The sequence below is a fragment of the Cherax quadricarinatus genome, chromosome 51 (genome assembly GCF_038502225.1).
Source record: "Cherax quadricarinatus isolate ZL_2023a chromosome 51, ASM3850222v1, whole genome shotgun sequence".
Lineage (NCBI taxonomy): Eukaryota > Metazoa > Arthropoda > Malacostraca > Decapoda > Parastacidae > Cherax > Cherax quadricarinatus.
Genome location: NC_091342.1, coordinates 12970871 through 12991164, shown reverse-complemented (window position 1 = coordinate 12991164; position 20294 = coordinate 12970871). Strand labels below are relative to the sequence as shown.

At 41.3% G+C, this 20294-nt stretch overlaps 1 protein-coding gene across 3 annotated transcripts in view; it reads right to left on the bottom strand.

Moving 5' to 3' along the window:
- LOC138854186 (uncharacterized) overlaps positions 1–20294 on the bottom strand; it is a 581412-nt gene that overhangs the window by 530180 nt on the left and 30938 nt on the right. The window contains exon 1 of one of the 3 annotated variants that reach the window (XM_070095872.1): positions 11190–11700. The exons of the other annotated variants lie outside the window; for them this stretch is intronic. The gene's annotated coding sequence lies outside the window, so the exon portion shown is untranslated. Of the gene's footprint in view, positions 1–11189; positions 11701–20294 lie in introns of those variants that run through there. 3 annotated transcript variants of the gene reach the window in all.

Sequence of the window (20294 nt, the reverse complement as noted above, 5' to 3'; positions counted from 1 at the left end):
AAGGAAGGTGGGGTAGGGGTCGTCCTCGAAAAGGTTGGAGGGAGAGGGTAAAGGTTTCGTGGGCGAGGGACTTGGACTTCCAGCAAGCGTGCGTGTGTTAGATAAGAGTGAATGGAGACGAATGGTTTTTGGGACCTGACAAGCTGTTGGAGTGTGAGCAGGGTAATATTTTTGTGAAGGCATTCAGGGAAACCGGTTAGCCGGACTTGAGTCCTGAAAATGAGAAGTACAATGCTTGCACTTTAAAGGAGGGTTTTGGGATATTCGCAGTTTTGAGGGACATCTAAACTGTCGTATCTGGGCGCCTCTGCAAAGACAGTGATTATGTATGAGTGATGGTGAAAGTGTTGACTGATAATGAAAGTTTTTTTCTTTATTTTTGGGTTTTTCTTTCTTTTGGGTCACCCTGCCTTGGTGGGAAACGACACACACACACAATATATATATATATATATATATATATATATATATATATATATATATATATATATATATATTTTATTTTTTTTTTTTATTATCACACCGGCCGATTCCCACCAAGGCAGGGTGGCCCGAAAAAGAAAAACTTTCACCATCATTCACTCCATCACTGTCTTGCCAGAAGGGTGCTTTACACTACAGTTTTTAAACTGCAACATTAACACCCCTCCTTCAGAGTGCAGGCACTGTACTTCCCATCTCCAGGACTCAAGTCCGGCCTGCCGGTTTCCCTGAATCCCTTCATAAATGTTACTTTGCTCACACTCCAACAGCACGTCAAGTATTAAAAACCATTTGTCTCCATTCACTCCTATCAAACACGCTCACGCATGCCTGCTGGAAGTCCAAGCCCCTCGCACACAAAACCTCCTTTACCCCCTCCCTCCAACCCTTCCTAGGCCGACCCCTACCCCGCCTTCCTTCCACTACAGACTGATACACTCTTGAAGTCATTCTGTTTCGCTCCATTCTCTCTACATGTCCGAACCACCTCAACAACCCTTCCTCAGCCCTCTGGACAACAGTTTTGGTAATCCCGCACCTCCTCCTAACTTCCAAACTACGAATTCTCTGCATTATATTCACACCACACATTGCCCTCAGACATGACATCTCCACTGCCTCCAGCCTTCTCCTCGCTGCAACATTCATCACCCACGCTTCACACCCATATAAGAGCGTTGGTAAAACTATACTCTCATACATTCCCCTCTTTGCCTCCAAGGACAAAGTTCTTTGTCTCCACAGACTCCTAAGTGCACCACTCACTCTTTTTCCCTCATCAATTCTATGATTCACCTCATCTTTCATAGACCCATCCGCTGACACGTCCACTCCCAAATATCTGAATACGTTCACCTCCTCCATACTCTCTCCCTCCAATCTGATATTCAATCTTTCATCACCTAATCTTTTTGTTATCCTCATAACCTTACTCTTTCCTGTATTCACCTTTAATTTTCTTCTTTTGCACACCCTACCAAATTCATCCACCAATCTCTGCAACTTCTCTTCAGAATCTCCCAAGAGCACAGTGTCATCAGCAAAGAGCAGCTGTGACAACTCCCACTTTGTGTGTGATTCTTTATCTTTTAACTCCACGCCTCTTGCCAAGACCCTCGCATTTACTTCTCTTACAACCCCATCTATAAATATATTAAACAACCACGGTGACATCACACATCCTTGTCTAAGGCCTACTTTTACTGGGAAAAAAATTTCCTTCTTTCCTACATACTCTAACTTGAGCCTCACTATCCTCGTAAAAACTCTTCACTGCTTTCAGTAACCTACCTCCTACACCATACACTTGCAACATCTGCCACATTGCCCCCCTATCCACCCTGTCATACGCCTTTTCCAAATCCATAAATGCCACAAAGACCTCTTTAGCCTTATCTAAATACTGTTCACTTATATGTTTCACTGTAAACACCTGGTCCACACACCCCCTACCTTTCCTAAAGCCTCCTTGTTCATCTGCTATCCTATTCTCCGTCTTACTCTTAATTCTTTCAATTATAACTCTACCATACACTTTACCAGGTACACTCAACAGACTTATCCCCCTATAATTTTTGCACTCTCTTTTATCCCCTTTGCCTTTATACAAAGGAACTATGCATGCTCTCTGCCAATCCCTAGGTACCTTACCCTCTTCCATACATTTATTAAATAATTGCACCAACCACTCCAAAACTATATCCCCACCTGCTTTTAACATTTCTATCTTTATCCCATCAATCCCGGCTGCCTTACCCCCTTTCATTTTACCTACTGCCTCACGAACTTCCCCCACACTCACAACTGGCTCTTCCTCACTCCTACAAGATGTTATTCCTCCTTGCCCTATACACGAAATCACAGCTTCCCTATCTTCATCAACATTTAACAATTCCTCAAAATATTCCTTCCATCTTCCCAATACCTCTAACTCTCCATTTAATAACTCTCCTCTCCTATTTTTAACTGACAAATCCATTTGTTCTCTAGGCTTTCTTAACTTGTTAATCTCACTCCAAAACTTTTTCTTATTTTCAACAAAATTTGTTGATAACATCTCACCCACTCTCTCATTTGCTCTCTTTTTACATTGCTTCACCACTCTCTTAACTTCTCTCTTTTTCTCCATATACTCTTCCCTCCTTGCATCACTTCTACTTTGTAAAAACTTCTCATATGCTAACTTTTTCTCCCTTACTACTCTCTTTACATCATCATTCCACCAATCGCTCCTCTTCCCTCCTGCACCCACTTTCCTGTAACCACAAACTTCTGCTGAACACTCTAACACTACATTTTTAAACCTACCCCATACCTCTTCGACCCCATTGCCTATGCTCTCATTAGCCCATCTATCCTCCAATAGCTGTTTATATCTTACCCTAACTGCCTCCTCTTTTAGTTTATAAACCTTCACCTCTCTCTTCCCTGATGCTTCTATTCTCCTTGTATCCCATCTACCTTTTACTCTCAGTGTAGCTACAACTAGAAAGTGATCTGATATATCTGTGGCCCCTCTATAAACATGTACATCCTGAAGTCTACTCAACAGTCTTTTATCTACCAATACATAATCCAACAAACTACTGTCATTTCGCCCTACATCATATCGTGTATACTTATTTATCCTCTTTTTCTTAAAATATGTATTACCTATAACTAAACCCCTTTCTATACAAAGTTCAATCAAAGGGCTCCCATTATCATTTACACCTGGCACCCCAAACTTACCTACCACACCCTCTCTAAAAGTTTCTCCTACTTTAGCATTCAAGTCCCCTACCACAATTACTCTCTCACTTGGTTCAAAGGCTCCTATACATTCACTTAACATCTCCCAAAATCTCTCTCTCTCCTCTGCATTCCTCTCTTCTCCAGGTGCATACACGCTTATTATGACCCACTTCTCGCATCCAATCTTTACTTTAATCCACATAATTCTTGAATTTACACATTCATATTCTCTTTTCTCCTTCCATAACTGATCATTTAACATTACTGCTACCCCTTCCTTTGCTCTAACTCTCTCAGATACTCCAGATTTAATCCCATTTATTTCCCCCCACTGAAACTCTCCTACCCCCTTCAGCTTTGTTTCGCTTAGGGCCAGGACATCCAACTTCTTTTCATTCATAACATCAGCAATCATCTGTTTCTTGTCATCCGCACTACATCCACGCACATTTAAGCAACCCAGTTTTATAAAGTTTTTCTTCTTCTCTTTTTTAGTAATTGTATACAGGAGAAGGGGTTACTAGCCCATTGCTCCCGGCATTTTAGTCGCCTCATACGACACGCATGGCTTACGGAGGAAAGATTCTTTTCCACTTCCCCATGGACAATAGAAGAAATAAAAAAGAACAAGAGCTATTTAGAAAAAGGAGAAAAACCTAGATGTATGTATATATATATATGCATGTGCGTGTCTGTGAAGTGTGACCAAAGTGTAAGTAGGAGTAGCAAGATATCCCTGTTATCTTAGCGTGTTTATGAGACAGAAAAAGAAACCAGCAATCCTACCATCATGCAAAACAGTTACAGGTTTTTGTTTCACAGTCATCTGGCAGGACGGTAGTACTTCCCTGGGTGGTTGCTGTCTACCAACCTACTACCTATATATATATATATATATATATATATATATATATATATATATATATATAGGTTGCTTAAATGTGCGTGGATGTAGTGCGGATGACAAGAAACAGATGATTGCTGATGTTATGAATGAAAAGAAGTTGGATGTCCTGGCCCTAAGCGAAACAAAGCTGAAGGGGGTAGGAGAGTTTCAGTGGGGGGAAATAAATGGGATTAAATCTGGAGTATCTGAGAGAGTTAGAGCAAAGGAAGGGGTAGCAGTAATGTTAAATGATCAGTTATGGAAGGAGAAAAGAGAATATGAATGTGTAAATTCAAGAATTATGTGGATTAAAGTAAAGGTTGGATGCGAGAAGTGGGTCATAATAAGCGTGTATGCACCTGGAGAAGAGAGGAATGCAGAGGAGAGAGAGAGATTTTGGGAGATGTTAAGTGAATGTATAGGAGCCTTTGAACCAAGTGAGAGAGTAATTGTGGTAGGGGACTTGAATGCTAAAGTAGGAGAAACTTTTAGAGAGGGTGTGGTAGGTAAGTTTGGGGTGCCAGGTGTAAATGATAATGGGAGCCCTTTGATTGAACTTTGTATAGAAAGGGGTTTAGTTATAGGTAATACATATTTTAAGAAAAAGAGGATAAATAAGTATACACGATATGATGTAGGGCGAAATGACAGTAGTTGGTTGGATTATGTATTGGTAGATAAAAGACTGTTGAGTAGACTTCAGGATGTACATGTTTATAGAGGGGCCACAGATATATCAGATCACTTTCTAGTTGTAGCTATACTGAGAGTAAAAGGTAGATGGGATACAAGGAGAATAGAAGCATCAGGGAAGAGAGAGGTGAAGGTTTATAAACTAAAAGAGGAGGCAGTTAGGGTAAGATATAAACAGCTATTGGAGGATAGATGGGCTAATGAGAGCATAGGCAATGGGGTCGAAGAGGTATGGGGTAGGTTTAAAAATGTAGTGTTAGAGTGTTCAGCAGAAGTTTGTGGTTACAGGAAAGTGGGTGCAGGAGGGAAGAGGAGCGATTGGTGGAATGATGATGTAAAGAGAGTAGTAAGGGAGAAAAAGTTAGCATATGAGAAGTTTTTACAAAGTAGAAGTGATGCAAGGAGGGAAGAGTATATGGAGAAAAAGAGAGAAGTTAAGAGAGTGGTGAAGCAATGTAAAAAGAGAGCAAATGAGAGAGTGGGTGAGATGTTATCAACAAATTTTGTTGAAAATAAGAAAAAGTTTTGGAGTGAGATTAACAAGTTAAGAAAGCCTAGAGAACAAATGGATTTGTCAGTTAAAAATAGGAGAGGAGAGTTATTAAATGGAGAGTTAGAGGTATTGGGAAGATGGAAGGAATATTTTGAGGAATTGTTAAATGTTGATGAAGATAGGGAAGCTGTGATTTCGTGTATAGGGCAAGGAGGAATAACATCTTGTAGGAGTGAGGAAGAGCCAGTTGTGAGTGTGGGGGAAGTTCGTGAGGCAGTAGGTAAAATGAAAGGGGGTAAGGCAGCCGGGATTGATGGGATAAAGATAGAAATGTTAAAAGCAGGTGGGGATATAGTTTTGGAGTGGTTGGTGCAATTATTTAATAAATGTATGGAAGAGGGTAAGGTACCTAGGGATTGGCAGAGAGCATGCATAGTTCCTTTGTATAAAGGCAAAGGGGATAAAAGAGAGTGCAAAAATTATAGGGGGATAAGTCTGTTGAGTGTACCTGGTAAAGTGTATGGTAGAGTTATAATTGAAAGAATTAAGAGTAAGACGGAGAATAGGATAGCAGATGAACAAGGAGGCTTTAGGAAAGGTAGGGGGTGTGTGGACCAGGTGTTTACAGTGAAACATATAAGTGAACAGTATTTAGATAAGGCTAAAGAGGTCTTTGTGGCATTTATGGATTTGGAAAAGGCGTATGACAGGGTGGATAGGGGGGCAATGTGGCAGATGTTGCAAGTGTATGGTGTAGGAGGTAGGTTACTGAAAGCAGTGAAGAGTTTTTACGAGGATAGTGAGGCTCAAGTTAGAGTATGTAGGAAAGAGGGAAATTTTTTCCCAGTAAAAGTAGGCCTTAGACAAGGATGTGTGATGTCACCGTGGTTGTTTAATATATTTATAGATGGGGTTGTAAGAGAAGTAAATGCGAGGGTTTTGGCAAGAGGCGTGGAGTTAAAAGATAAAGAATCACACACAAAGTGGGAGTTGTCACAGCTGCTCTTTGCTGATGACACTGTGCTCTTGGGAGATTCTGAAGAGAAGTTGCAGAGATTGGTGGATGAATTTGGTAGGGTGTGCAAAAGAAGAAAATTAAAGGTGAATACAGGAAAGAGTAAGGTTATGAGGATAACAAAAAGATTAGGTGATGAAAGATTGAATATCAGATTGGAGGGAGAGAGTATGGAGGAGGTGAACGTATTCAGATATTTGGGAGTGGACGTGTCAGCGGATGGGTCTATGAAAGATGAGGTGAATCATAGAATTGATGAGGGAAAAAGAGTGAGTGGTGCACTTAGGAGTCTGTGGAAACAAAGAACTTTGTCCTTGGAGGCAAAGAGGGGAATGTATGAGAGTATAGTTTTACCAACGCTCTTATATGGGTGTGAAGCGTGGGTGATGAATGTTGCAGCGAGGAGAAGGCTGGAGGCAGTGGAGATGTCATGTCTGAGGGCAATGTGTGGTGTGAATATAATGCAGAGAATTCGTAGTTTGGAAGTTAGGAGGAGGTGCGGGATTACCAAAACTGTTGTCCAGAGGGCTGAGGAAGGGTTGTTGAGGTGGTTCGGACATGTAGAGAGAATGGAGCGAAACAGAATGACTTCAAGAGTGTATCAGTCTGTAGTGGAAGGAAGGCGGGGTAGGGGTCGGCCTAGGAAGGGTTGGAGGGAGGGGGTAAAGGAGGTTTTGTGTGCGAGGGGCTTGGACTTCCAGCAGGCATGCGTGAGCGTGTTTGATAGGAGTGAATGGAGACAAATGGTTTTTAATACTTGACGTGCTGTTGGAGTGTGAGCAAAGTAACATTTATGAAGGGATTCAGGGAAACCGGCAGGCCGGACTTGAGTCCTGGAGATGGGAAGTACAGTGCCTGCACTCTGAAGGAGGGGTGTTAATGTTGCAGTTTAAAAACTGTAGTGTAAAGCACCCTTCTGGCAAGACAGTGATGGAGTGAATGATGGTGAAAGTTTTTCTTTTTCGGGCCACCCTGCCTTGGTGGGAATCGGCCGGTGTGATAATAAAAAAATAAATAATATATATATATATATATATATATATATATAATGTGTGTGTGTGTGTGTGTGTGTGTGTGTGTGTGTGTGTGTGTGTGTGTGTGTGTGTGTGTGTGTGTGTGTGTGTGTGTGTGTTCAGTAAAGAAAACATTAATATTTTGCCTTGGGTTTAAGTGTTTTAATTAGTCTGTTACGTTTATGGTCTTTAGAACGCTAAAGGGTCATTAAGGCAGCAGTTACCTCTACTCTAGCATCAACAATATATTAGTCTCTAAAACAGAAATTAATAAAAATTATCAGTGTGTATACCATGAGAAGTTGTACACAGCTTTGTAAATGTGTTCTGCTGTGCAGATAATGTACTCAACCAAGATGAATTTAATAAAAAGAATATATTTTTAAATATATTGATGTAATATAGTTTAACTTGGTCTTAACCAACCTATCAAAAGTCCCTTTAAATTGGCTAGGATTATTTAACGTAAACCAAATATATTAAAATCAGAGTGATTTTCGCGGTATTATGTTAACAATAGACGCTCGACTTTTATGGCAAAACAATCGTTGCTTTATGAGACTAAACAGTCAACCTGGGATAAAAAAAAAAAAGTCAAACCTTAAAGTTAGGAATAAAAAGCAAGGGTCTTTTCTGCCGAATAAACAGTGAAAGTTTGTTTATGTCATAAATCTGTGAAAATCATTCTGAACTTAACGAAAAAATTATATAATTTATTTTAAATAATTTTATACCGATTTAATCTTATCTATACTATATTTAGCAGAATTTAACCGAAACAAATTACGATGGTTTAGGATAGGTTACGTGAGGTTTCCAAGTCAGGTTTGGTCAAAAAATATTTTTTTAACATTTTTGTCAATGAAAAAATATGTATATCAGTAAAAAAATTTGGAAAAGTCCAGTTTTAAAGGGGGTTCGGCCTATTCGGCAAGTTCGGCTTACTAGGCATCAGCGAGTAAGAGAAAGGCGAAAGTTTATAAACTAAAAGAGAAAGTAGGTAGGATAAGATATAAGCAACTATTGGGAGAAAGATGTGATAGTGAGTGTATAGGTAATGAGAAGGTTGAAGAAGTACAAGGCAGATGTTAGAGTATAGAGCAGAAGTTGTGTGCATATAAGAGGGTGGATGTGTGAGGGAAGAGGAGTGATTGGTGGAATGATGAGGAAAAGGGAATGGTAAGGGAGAAAAAGTTAGCATACGGGAGAGTTTTACAAATACAAATCAGAAGTGATATAAGAAGGGTGGAGTATATGGTGAGTACAAGAGAGGTGAAGAGAGTGGTGATGGAGTATAGAAGAACAAATGAGAGAGTGGGAGAGGTTCTCTCAACACATTTGCGGAGAATTAGAAAGTTTTGGAGTGATATTAACAAGCTGAGAAAACCAAAGGAACGAATGGATTTGACAGGTGAAAACAAAAGAGGGGAGTTATTAGATGGGGAGCTGGAGGTACTGGGAAGATGGAGGGAATATTTTGAGCAGTTAAATGTTGATGAAGAGACGGAGGCAGTGATTTCATGCATTGGCCAAGAAGGAATAACATCTTTTAGAAGTGAGGAAGAGCCAGATGTAAGAGTGGGGGAGGTACTTGAGGCAGAGGGTAAAAATGAAAACGGGTAGAGCAGCTGGGATTGATGAGATCAAGACAGAAATTTTTTTAAAATGAGGTGGGGATACAGTTTTGGAGTGGATGGTACTTATCAAAAAAAACATATGAAAGAGACTGGCAGAGAGCATGCATAAAGGAACTGGGTACAAAAGAAAATGTAAAAATTATCGGGAAATAAGCCTCTTGAGTATACCAGGTAAAGTGTATGGTAGAGATAATATTGAAAAAATTAAGAGTAAGACAGAGAGCAGGGTCGCAGATGAACAAGGAAGCTTTCGGAAGGGTAGGGGATGTGTAAACTAAATCTTTAAATTGAAGCATATAAATGAACAAAATTTAAATAAAGGTAAGGAAGTCTTAATTGTATTCATAGATTTAAAAAAGACATATGAAAGGGGTGCATAGATAAGTAATGCGGCAGATGTTGTAAGTGTATGGAATAGGCGAAAGTTTACTGAAGGCAATTAAGAGTTTTTATGAGGATAGCGAGATTCATGTTAAGGTGTGTAGGAGAGAGGAGGTTTATTTTCTAGTAAAAGTAGGTCTTAGACAGGGATGCATGATATCACCATGGTTAACATATTTATAGATGGGTTTGTAAAAGAAGTGATTGCTAGGGTCTTGGGGAGAGGGGTGGGATTAAAATATGCAGAATCTAATACAAAATGGGAGTTGCTGCAGTTGCTTTATGCCACTGACATTGCTTTTGAGAGATTCTGAAGAGAAGTTGCAGAGGTTGGTGGACGAATTTGGGAGGGTGTGTAAAAGGTAATTAAAACTGAATATAGGAAAGCAAGGTAATGAGGGAGGGAGTATGGAGCAAGTGAATAATTTGGGTATTTGAGAGTGGATTTGTCGGCTGATGGGTGTATGAAAGACTAGGCAAACCACAGAACTGATGAGAAAAAGAGATGGGTGGTGCATTGAGGCATCTGTGGAGACAACATTATCCATGGAGGCAAATAAGGGCAATGCATGAGAGTACAGTTGCGTCAACACTCTTATATAGGTGTGAAGCATGGGTTGTGAATGTTGCAGTGAGGAGGAGGCTGGAGGCAGTGATGTCGTGTCTGAGGACAATGTGTAGTGTAAATATTATGCTGAGAATTCGTAGCTTTGAGATTAGGAGGAGATGAGGGTTTACTAAAAGCATTATTAAGAAGGCTGAGGAGTTATTGAAGTGGTTCAGACATTTAGAGAAGATGGAACAAAATAGGGTGTATAAATGTGTAGCAGAGGGAACACAGGGAAGGGGTCAACCTAGGAAATGTTGGAGGGAGTAAAGGTGTTGTGTGTGAGAAGTTTGGATATCCAACAGACATGTGTGAGCGTGTTAGATAGGAGTGGAGGGTAATGGCTTTTGGGACTTGACGAGCTGTTGGAGTTTGAGCAAGGTAACATTTTGTGAGGGCTTCAGAGAAGAACAGTGCCTGTACTATGAAGGAGGGATGGGGGATAACTGCAGTTTAGAGAGTTATCTACACAGCAGTATCGGCGCGCCCCTGGCAAGACAGTGATCGAGTAAATGATGGTGAAATTTTCTTTTTCGGGTCACCCTGCCTCGGTGGAAGACGGCTCGTGTTATATATATATATATATATATATATATATATATATATATATATATATATATATATATATATATATATATATATATATATCCTAGGTAGTAGGTTGGTAGACAGCAACCGCCCAGGGAGGTACTACCGTGCTGCCAAGTGAGTGTAAAACTGAAAACTGAAGCAAGATTTCAGGTACGTCTTGCTACCTCTACTTACACTTAGGTCACACTACACATACATGTACAAGCATATATATACACACCCCTTTGGGTTTTCTTCTATTTTCTTTCTAGTTCTTGTTCTTGTTTATTTCCTCTTACCTCCATGGGGAAGTGGAACAGAATTCTTCCTCCGTAAGCCATGAGTGTTGTAAGAGGCGACTAAAATGCCGGGAGGGGCTAGTAACCCCTTCTCCTGTATATATTACTAAATGTAAAAGGAGAAACTTTCGTTTTTCCTTTTGGGCCACCCTGCCTCGGTGGGATACGGCCGGTGTGTTGAAAGAAATATATATATATATATATATATATATATATATATATATATATATATATATATATATATATATATATATATATACATATATACATATATATATACACGTACACATCACACACACGCACACACAAACACAGTCGGAGTGAGTTGCGGGAAAGTAAGGAGAGAGGGGAAGTGACCAACCAGATACTAGCTACTTACCCTCAGTAGTAAGTCCACTTTCAAACACGTGTGGTGAGTAGTGGACTAAGATATCCTAGAGCAATGACCGAGGGTGTGATAGAGGGAGGGAAGTTGATTAGGGTTCCAGGTGGATAGAAGGCTAACTGGTTAGACTTTGAGAATGGGTAGTAACCAGGGAAGAGTCAGGTATAGTACACATTACACTATATATTTTCCCTCTGCCTGGCCCACTGTGTACGTCACAAATGGCCGTCACACACGCTTATCTGATTTGATTTATTAAAGTTTAAGGAAGCGAATTTCAGAGTTATGAGAAGTAGAATTACAGTTTAGCATAGGAAAATCCTCATAGCACTGCACTGAGTGATCAACATGTAGGGGTTAGCTTGAGGGTGAGCCGCACGTGTAGTGGTGCTGCTGGGGCCGGTCAAGCACCCGTTGTGAGGTGGTGGTCGGCGCCGCTGTCAGCCCGGGACAGCAGTGAGCTGCGTGCACGGGCTCCCCGCGGCCGCCGCACTCACACTGACACCACTACCTCCTGTGGGCTGTGGCATACCAAGCCTCCATCCACCACGCCACCATCACGCCTCATTCACTCCCTCCACCACGCCTCCTGTGGCGTACCTCTCCTCCGACATGCCTCATTCACTCCCTCCACCACGCGTCCTGTGGCATCTCTCTCCTCCGACACGCCTCATTCACTCTCTCCACCACGCCTCCCGTGGCATATCTCCGACACGCCTCATTCACTCCCTCCACCACGCCTCCTGTGGCATACCTCTTCTCCGACACGCCTCATTCACTCCCTCCACCACGCTATATTTGTGTTTCATTCGTTTGTGAAGACATTGGCAGAAGATAGATAATGACATTGCAGTATCCGTGTAAGTACTACGTTTATTTAGGTACAGGTACACATAAATGCAGTTACACAAATCATCATACATAGTAACATGTGTAAATTACCTAGGATAACCCCTCCCCCTCAAAAAAAGTCAGTGACAAAGAACATTTGCTGCAGCAATCCATAGGTCACAGATACTCAATGATCTGGCAACACCAGCACCAGTAGCCTACTACCCACAGTAATGAGGATAAGACATAGGTACAGGAAACTTTTTGTGCGACAACGTTTCGCTCTGTGTAGGGCTTGACCAGTTCAATGGCGTGATAAAGTTTAATACAGAGTGAAACGTCTGCACCTTTATCTTTCCTCCATTAATCCAGTCAGGTCAGAAAGCTGTGTATGAACAGTACAAAACGTGCACCAGACTACATCAGGATATCGTCACCTATGACACTTAATTGCAAGAGCCACGGGCAGACCTCCCAACCTTGTCTGTTCCACATGAAAGCTCCTTCAAGGGGTGCCTTCATGTATCTGAAGGGCTCTTAACCGAAGTAATTGGAGGAGCCCCAAGATGACCGTACGTGGATCACAGACTGTGACGCTGCAGCAGTAAGATAGTTTGAGTCCACTGTCACTCCCAATGGACAATCCAATTCTTGTTCCAAATGAACAGTATACTAGAAAATGTATACGGAGTTTACAGTATTCATTAAGAACAAAAAGGCACAATACCGTGACTGGAACAACACACAAACATCCCACACACAGGAGAGAGAGGAGCCCAGGACGACGTTTTGGTTCGACTTGGACCATTGACAAGTCACTTGTAAATGGTCCATTTACAAGTCATTTGTAAATGACTTCTCTCTCATATGTGCGGGTTGTTGTGTGTTATAATACTCATAAAAAATCCCTGACCAGGTTAGAACAACAACAAAATTCTTCACCTGAATACGGCTCAGAGGATCTGAGACCTTTCAAGAAAAGAGGCTGGTCAACCAGTCAATATTGTATGAGAAAACACGCATTTTTTGTCAGCATATGACAAAGTATATCAAAGGAAGAAATAATAGTGAACCCTTGAAACCAGAGGTAGAACTCAGATTTATTATGAGGGAGCACTAAACCCAAAGGGATTATACAACGCCTGTGGGGAGGGGAAGGAAGGCATTCAGGCTCAGTTTAGGGAACTGGAGCACAGATCCAATTCCCTAGATCAAGAGCCCCTCACCAGCGTCAAGGAACTTCCCTTGAGAGCATTTCGGGCAATAGACCGGGTTACAAGCTCAAGAAAACAAATTATTTGCGTAGAAATATTGAGCTGGAGTTTGAAGGTAGAGCGTCGAGTGTGTGTGTGTCAGAGGTGACAGCTTATCGTGTGAACCTGTGACTCTCCATGTCATTCACTGCACCAGGAAACATGAAGCACATCGTCACTAACAAAAACATGAGATAACTTTTTTTTTAATTATTTATGGCAAAACATCGACATTTTCGATATATAGTGAAAGAACTTCTCTTTTTTTATGTAAGACTGTCAACAACGTATTTGTGTTCACTATATACATATAATAAGGGAGAGCGCTAAACCCTTAGGGGTCATACAGCGGCAAGGAAGGGGACAGCTGGGTCAACTGTAATATTCAGTATTGCAAACTAGATATGTCATATTTTTCCCCCGGCAGGATATGAACGTTTCCGAGTTATTTATGACAGAATATCGAAGATTTTAATTCTCACTAACAGAATGTTAACGTTTTTTTTTTTTCTAAGTTCTGGCGAAGAGAATGTCAGCCATTTACAATTCCTGATGTGAAAAAAGCTTTCCAGTTTTTTCTTTATGAGAGAATGTCAACTTTTTGAATTCTCAATGACAGAATAATAACGTTTGCGTCAACTTGACATAGAATGCGTCGGCGTAACACGGAATACGTCAGTGTAACAAAGATATTGTCAGTGTAACACGAAAAACGGTTTTAGCGAACGGTGTGGAAAGGCTGATACTACCGATAACCACGGTTGATACGTGATAACCACGGCTGATACGTGATAACCACGGTTGATACGTGATAACCACGGTTGATACGTGATAACCACGGCTGATACGTGATAACCACGGTTGATACGTGATAACCACGGTTGATACGTGATAACCACGGTTGATACGTTATAACCACGGTTGATACGTGATAACCAGAAGATTTAAGATGGTACAGAAGATTTAAGAGATACATTATTGATATAAAGGTGGCATATACGGTACATGTTGTTACGTGTGTATCATATATATATCGTGTATATATATATATATATATATATATATATATATATATATATATATATATATATATATATATATATATATAATGTATATATAATGTGTGTGTGTGTGTGTGGTGAAGACAGGTAATCACAAATAGGAAATTAACACACACACACACACACACACACACACACACACACACACACACACACACACACACACACACTCTCTCTCTCTCTCTCTCTCTCTCTCTCTCCCCAACTATATGAGCACACACTCTCATAAGATTGCGAAGAAAAGTTGATCCAGAGCCAGCACAAATAATATTGGAATTTCCCACAAAATATAGATCATAAGTGCAGAGGTGGCGAGATGACGGTGAAATGCTTCACGCTGATAAGACCATGGAAAAAAACGAAGATTTAGAGTGCAAAAATGGGAGAAAACGCAAGACTTTATGTAGCCCAACGGTCAATATAAGCGTGTGAGAGGAGTACATGTACATCAAGTGTCAATTACGTGATGTAGTGTCGCGAGGTATATAACACTGACCACAAGGCACCTGCACGTACCAACAGTTACATGAACTCTTTCCTAGGTACAGTAAATCATCGTCGAAAAGTTGAAGCCGATCGGATGAGACATTCTCATGTTATAAACGAAAGTATGGAGACTAGTGAGCTGTAATCTGGACATTAGTTACGAAATATGAGAAGAGGTAAGATACCATCTCAGGAAACAGGCAGCATTAACCCCCCACTTTCCCTTACCCCCGGCAAGTCAGTGCTAAAACAAGCATGTTAGCTCTCAACACTGAGCAGGTAAGCGGTCGAGTCCTGCCCGGTATTTCTGTTACATGGCTATTCGAATTAACCCAAGAATAGCTTAGAGCAACAATATCCGGACACATTGTAATAATGTTGGTAGAATTATCGACAATATGTTAGGTAAAATAAGCTTTGTCAAGCTTGATAAGACCCCTGGAGAGCGAAACGTTGCCACAATAAAATGTCACATTAGTTGCCCTTGTGTCCTTGTACCTAAAACAATATCCGGACGCTCTAATAGATTTATATGATGATACTTTGTCTCTCCTAGGGGAATATACTGCAACCTATGTCCCAGTGAAAGCTTCTAAAGCATCTCTCTTTTTTCCTTCTGCTGTTTGAGAAAATCCTCATAAGGGTTCTCTGTAGGTGACAAGACTCCCTCGTGACCTGCTCCTTGCTTGAGATGGTTGCTACCAACATGGATCATCAATACCGTGTTCCCGGGTGTTTTCTTACCTCGTTCACTGCATCACAAATAACCCCAAGCATTGCTCCGGGGCAACAAATACATCTATTTTTGTTGTTACCACAGAATTCTACATTTTGCTGCCTGAGAGCAGGGGAGAGAGAGGAGAGGAGAAAGAGGAGGGGAGAAAGAGGAGGGGAAAGAGAGGAGGGGAGAGAGAGCGAGAGAGCGAGAACACCACTTCATCTGAGATCATTCATCCCTGGAATGACTCGATTCTGGAACATATTAATACAGTATAATGACAGTGTGGGTCATCTGTGGGTCAGCGTGGGACATCCGTGGGTTTGCGTTTTCAAATGAAATCGCTGACCCACAGATGGCTCCAACTTCATCTTGGTCCCTATTTACATGTCTCATAATAATAATACAAAGGCTTTCAAATAAGCTAAAGTAGGTAACAGCGCCTAGCTTGTAAATAAAGGTAGGAACACTTCAACACTGTAAAAACCCTTGCTTAAATTGAGACAGAGAGAGACTGTAAAAGCCCTTGTTTAAGGAGAGAGAGAGAGAGAGAGAGAGAGAGAGAGAGAGAGAGAGAGAGAGAGAGAGAGAGAGAGAGAGAGAGAGAGAGAGAGAGAGAGAGAGAGAGAGAGAGAGAGAGAGAGAGAGAGAGAGAGAGAGAGAGAGAGAGAGAGAGAGAGAGAGAGAGAGAGAGAGAGAGAGAGAGAGAGAGAGAGAGAGAGAGAGAGAGACTGAGACTTGTACTTGTGTATTTAAAGGCGTGTAACCGTGCACAAGGTGAGCGCCTCTTCCACCAACCAACACTTCACCGTCATTGTTTACCTTTATCCCAACAGCCCCTGCAATTGTGTGTGTGAACTCTTGTGCTCACTTGTGTTACTGCTGTTACCGCCAACCCAGCTGCCACTATTACTATTGCTGCTGCCACTATTACTATTGCTGCTGCTACTGCAGCTGTTGCTAGTGCTATTGGTCTTGATGTTTCTATTGGTGTTACTGTTACTAGTGTTGTTCCTGATCCTGCTTCTGCTGTTGCTGCTATTGCTACTACTGCTGTTGTTGCTATTGGTGCTGCTGTTATTGTTATTGATACTACCGGTGCTGTTGCTGCTGCTTTTGATGATGGTGTCTTATCAAATGTGAACGGACATAACAATTCAAATGACAATGAACATCAACATCCCCAGGCATCGTTCAGCGTGCAGACACTGAACTTCTGCTAACTGGTCTCCCCGAATTCTTTCATATAGTGCTATATTACTCACACTCCAACAGCACGTTAAGTCAAATCCCCCAAAACTGTCTCCACTCAGTCCGATCTAACACGCCTCCCACATACCTGCCAGATGCTCAAGCCTTAGCATTTAAAACCTTCACACAAGTTTCCTGGGACCTCTCCTGCAAGAACTCCTCCCTCTGGATCATGTATATCATGTTACATCGTCTTCTAATTGCCTCACTCTTTATTCCCTGCATAATATTCACAATTCTCAGGCACAACACCTCCTCTGCCTCCAGTCTAATCGCCGCAACATGCAGAGACCATGCCTCACACTCATATAAAAGTGTTGGCATCACTGTATTTCGACGCATCTCCTTTTTTTTTATCTATTGATAAACCTTTTTCCACAGACGCCTCAACACTACCTTTCTCACATTATTTGATTCATCTTGTTCTCCATACGCACATTTGCATATATATATATATATATATATATATATATATATATATATATATATATATATATATACTTCCTCCATACTTCTCTAATTTAATGTCCAGTCTTTCGCTATATAGCCTTCTTACCCTCATCACCTTATGTTTTTTTTCTAGATTTAACCCTTAACTTTTTCTTGTACACCCTCGCAAACCCTTTTACCAACTTTGCAACTTTTCTTCAAAATTTTCGAAAAAACGCTGTCATCAGCAAAGAGCAATGTAATGGTTGGAGGCTAGTAGATCCCGCCAATTTGGGCCAATAGGATTCTTGTAATGGTTCTCTATTATGTTCTTATGTATGACTGAATGATGTAGACAGTTTCAGGGAACCGAGACATACAGCAACTGACAGGTACACAAAACAAAGGAACACAACCAGCTGAGGCAAGAACTACACACAAAATCACTCAGACAATTTAGCTAGCTTCGGTGCGACAAAGAGAGACAAGGCACACCCCCCTTGACAGCTGTCAGTCACAGAACCAATACCGGAGTTCATTACAGGTGACTGCTGCAGGGCTCAATGATGACCTGGCACACTGGCGCTATCATAATGACGATTAAGACGATGAGGATGTTGACGAGGATGTAATCTCGTAAGTATTAAGCCAGAAAAAAATACGCACATTTCTTGGATTAATAAGAACTCCCAAAGTAGCAGACAGCTACGTATTTTCCATACCTGGTACCCAGGCTCAGCACCCTTCTTGTTGCTGCTTTAATTCATGTCTGCATAAATAACTTATTACGATTGTGATCAGATAGAGACATGTAAATAGTTCAGCTATCAAAACTTTGGGGCCCAGTCCCTGGACCCATAATGTACCTCTGTAATCTTTTGACTACCACTCACAGGATGGGTATGGAGGTGCATATTAATGATATTAAATTGGTTTAGAAAGACACGTGAGCAAACACTAGGGCATATTTATTAGAAAACGTTTCGGTCCCAGGGAAGTGATCAAGGTCCCAGGACCGAAACGTTTTCTAATATGTCCTAGTGTTTGCTCACGTGTCTTTTTGAACCAATTTGTTGGTATTCATTACCAAGGTTTATACCAAAGATATTAACCTAACTCCTGAACGGAGGAAGATATAGTCTTAATACCGTAGCCGCGTGTTGGTTGCTTAACAAGCATCAAAGGTACTAATTATTAGAGACTCTGCTACTATACTGTTAGGTGTGTCTCAAATGGGATATCTGTAGTGGTTATCGTAGTTGCTCGTTTTTCTCTCTCACCAAAGTTTTCATGCGATAACTTGAGAATGTTTCCTCTGACCGGCTTCAGACTTTTAATGCTGGTGCATTTTTAAGTTACCGTATTTTCCAGCATATAAGGCGACCTTTTTTCCACAGAAAGTCTTGGAATGCCACCGTACGCCTTATATGCTCAAGGTCAGGGTCAAGGGTAGGCTTTAGGTTACGCTTTAGCAGTTGTTTATTAACGTTACGTTACAACTACTTGTAAACATAGTCTTACATATCTCATATGCTCGTGCGCCTTATATGCCGGAAAATACGGTACATATCTGACGATGACTGGCTACTTGGTCATTATTCGGTTAATATTAGAGTCTAGTTTCAACCAGGGGCAATGACTCGACGAGCATCAGAGAAGAGCAGACCTCCAGAGAACCTCGTGAGTCAACTCGGCGCTACAGCCGAAGCCCAAAATCAGAGGTGGTTCCAGTGAAGCCGGTGTTTCGTGGGAGCAGAGTGACTTCTGCCATCCAAAGGTCCAGCACCCGGTGCCCTTCCAACCTGGTATGGGTGGGGCAAGCCAGATTGATCCGTCTGAAGTTAGAATGCCACACCATTTGTACCGACGATCACACGCTAGGCACTAGGACAACACAGGAGAGGTGGCAGAAGTATGGACTGGGAAAAGACAACAACGGAGAAGTGGCAGAAGTATGTATTGGGACAGGGCAACACAGGAGAGATGGCAGCAGTGAGGTACTGGGACAGGACAACACAGGATAGGTGGCAGAAGTATGGTACCAGGATAGGACAACACAGGAGAGGTGACAAAAGCGTGGTACTGGGACAGGACAACACAAGAGAGGTGGCAGACGTGTGTATTGGACGGGACAACACAGGAGAGGTGGCAAGTGTGTATTGGGACAGGACAACACAGAAGAAGTGGCAGAAGTGTGCAATGGGACAGGACAACACAGAAGAAGTGGCAGAAGTGTGCAATGGGACAGGACAACACAGAAGAAGTGGCAGAAGTGTGCAATGGGACAGGACAACACAGGAGAAGTGGCAGCAGTGAGGTACTGGGACAGGACAACACAGGATAGGTGGCAGCAGCGTCGTACCGGTCAAGGTGACGTGTGACGTACACACACAAGATGTACGCAGGATCCAGCTTCCTCTTTTTTATCAGTTCCTCTTAAAAAAAAACTATTGCATTCGAAGATGAAATAAATAATCGTCACTATCATCATTAATGATGATCATCGTCATTAATCATGATTATCATGTCATTATCGCCAACATTTACCATTAATTACCATGATCGTCATCAATCATGATAACTGTTATTATCTTGATCATTATCCTAAATTACCATCAACGATCACTACCTTCATCAATTATAATTATAAATCATCACTATGTCATTATCATAACCATAAATGAAAGAACGAAGCAAACGAAAATTTCGTTACCGTAAAGCTTTTAAAAGGTCACCTGAATTCAGCTAGAGACAAGCTTCATTTAGGTTCCCCTCATTCAATTTTCCAAATTAAACAATATATAATATATGCAACAACAACATAATACCTGTAGGCATACACTCGTTGGTAATTTGTGTGTAACTTGCCATGATTGTGACCAGATCTACCTGGAGTTCATTACCTTTCTAACTAGTTCAGCTATCATAACTCTGGGGTCCAGTCACTGGACCCATTATGTACCTTTGTAATCTTTTGACTACCGCCCACAGGATGGGTATGGGGTGCATAATAAAGATATTAAACTAAAATGTGTGTGTGTGTGTGTGTGTGTGTGTGTGTGTGTGTGTG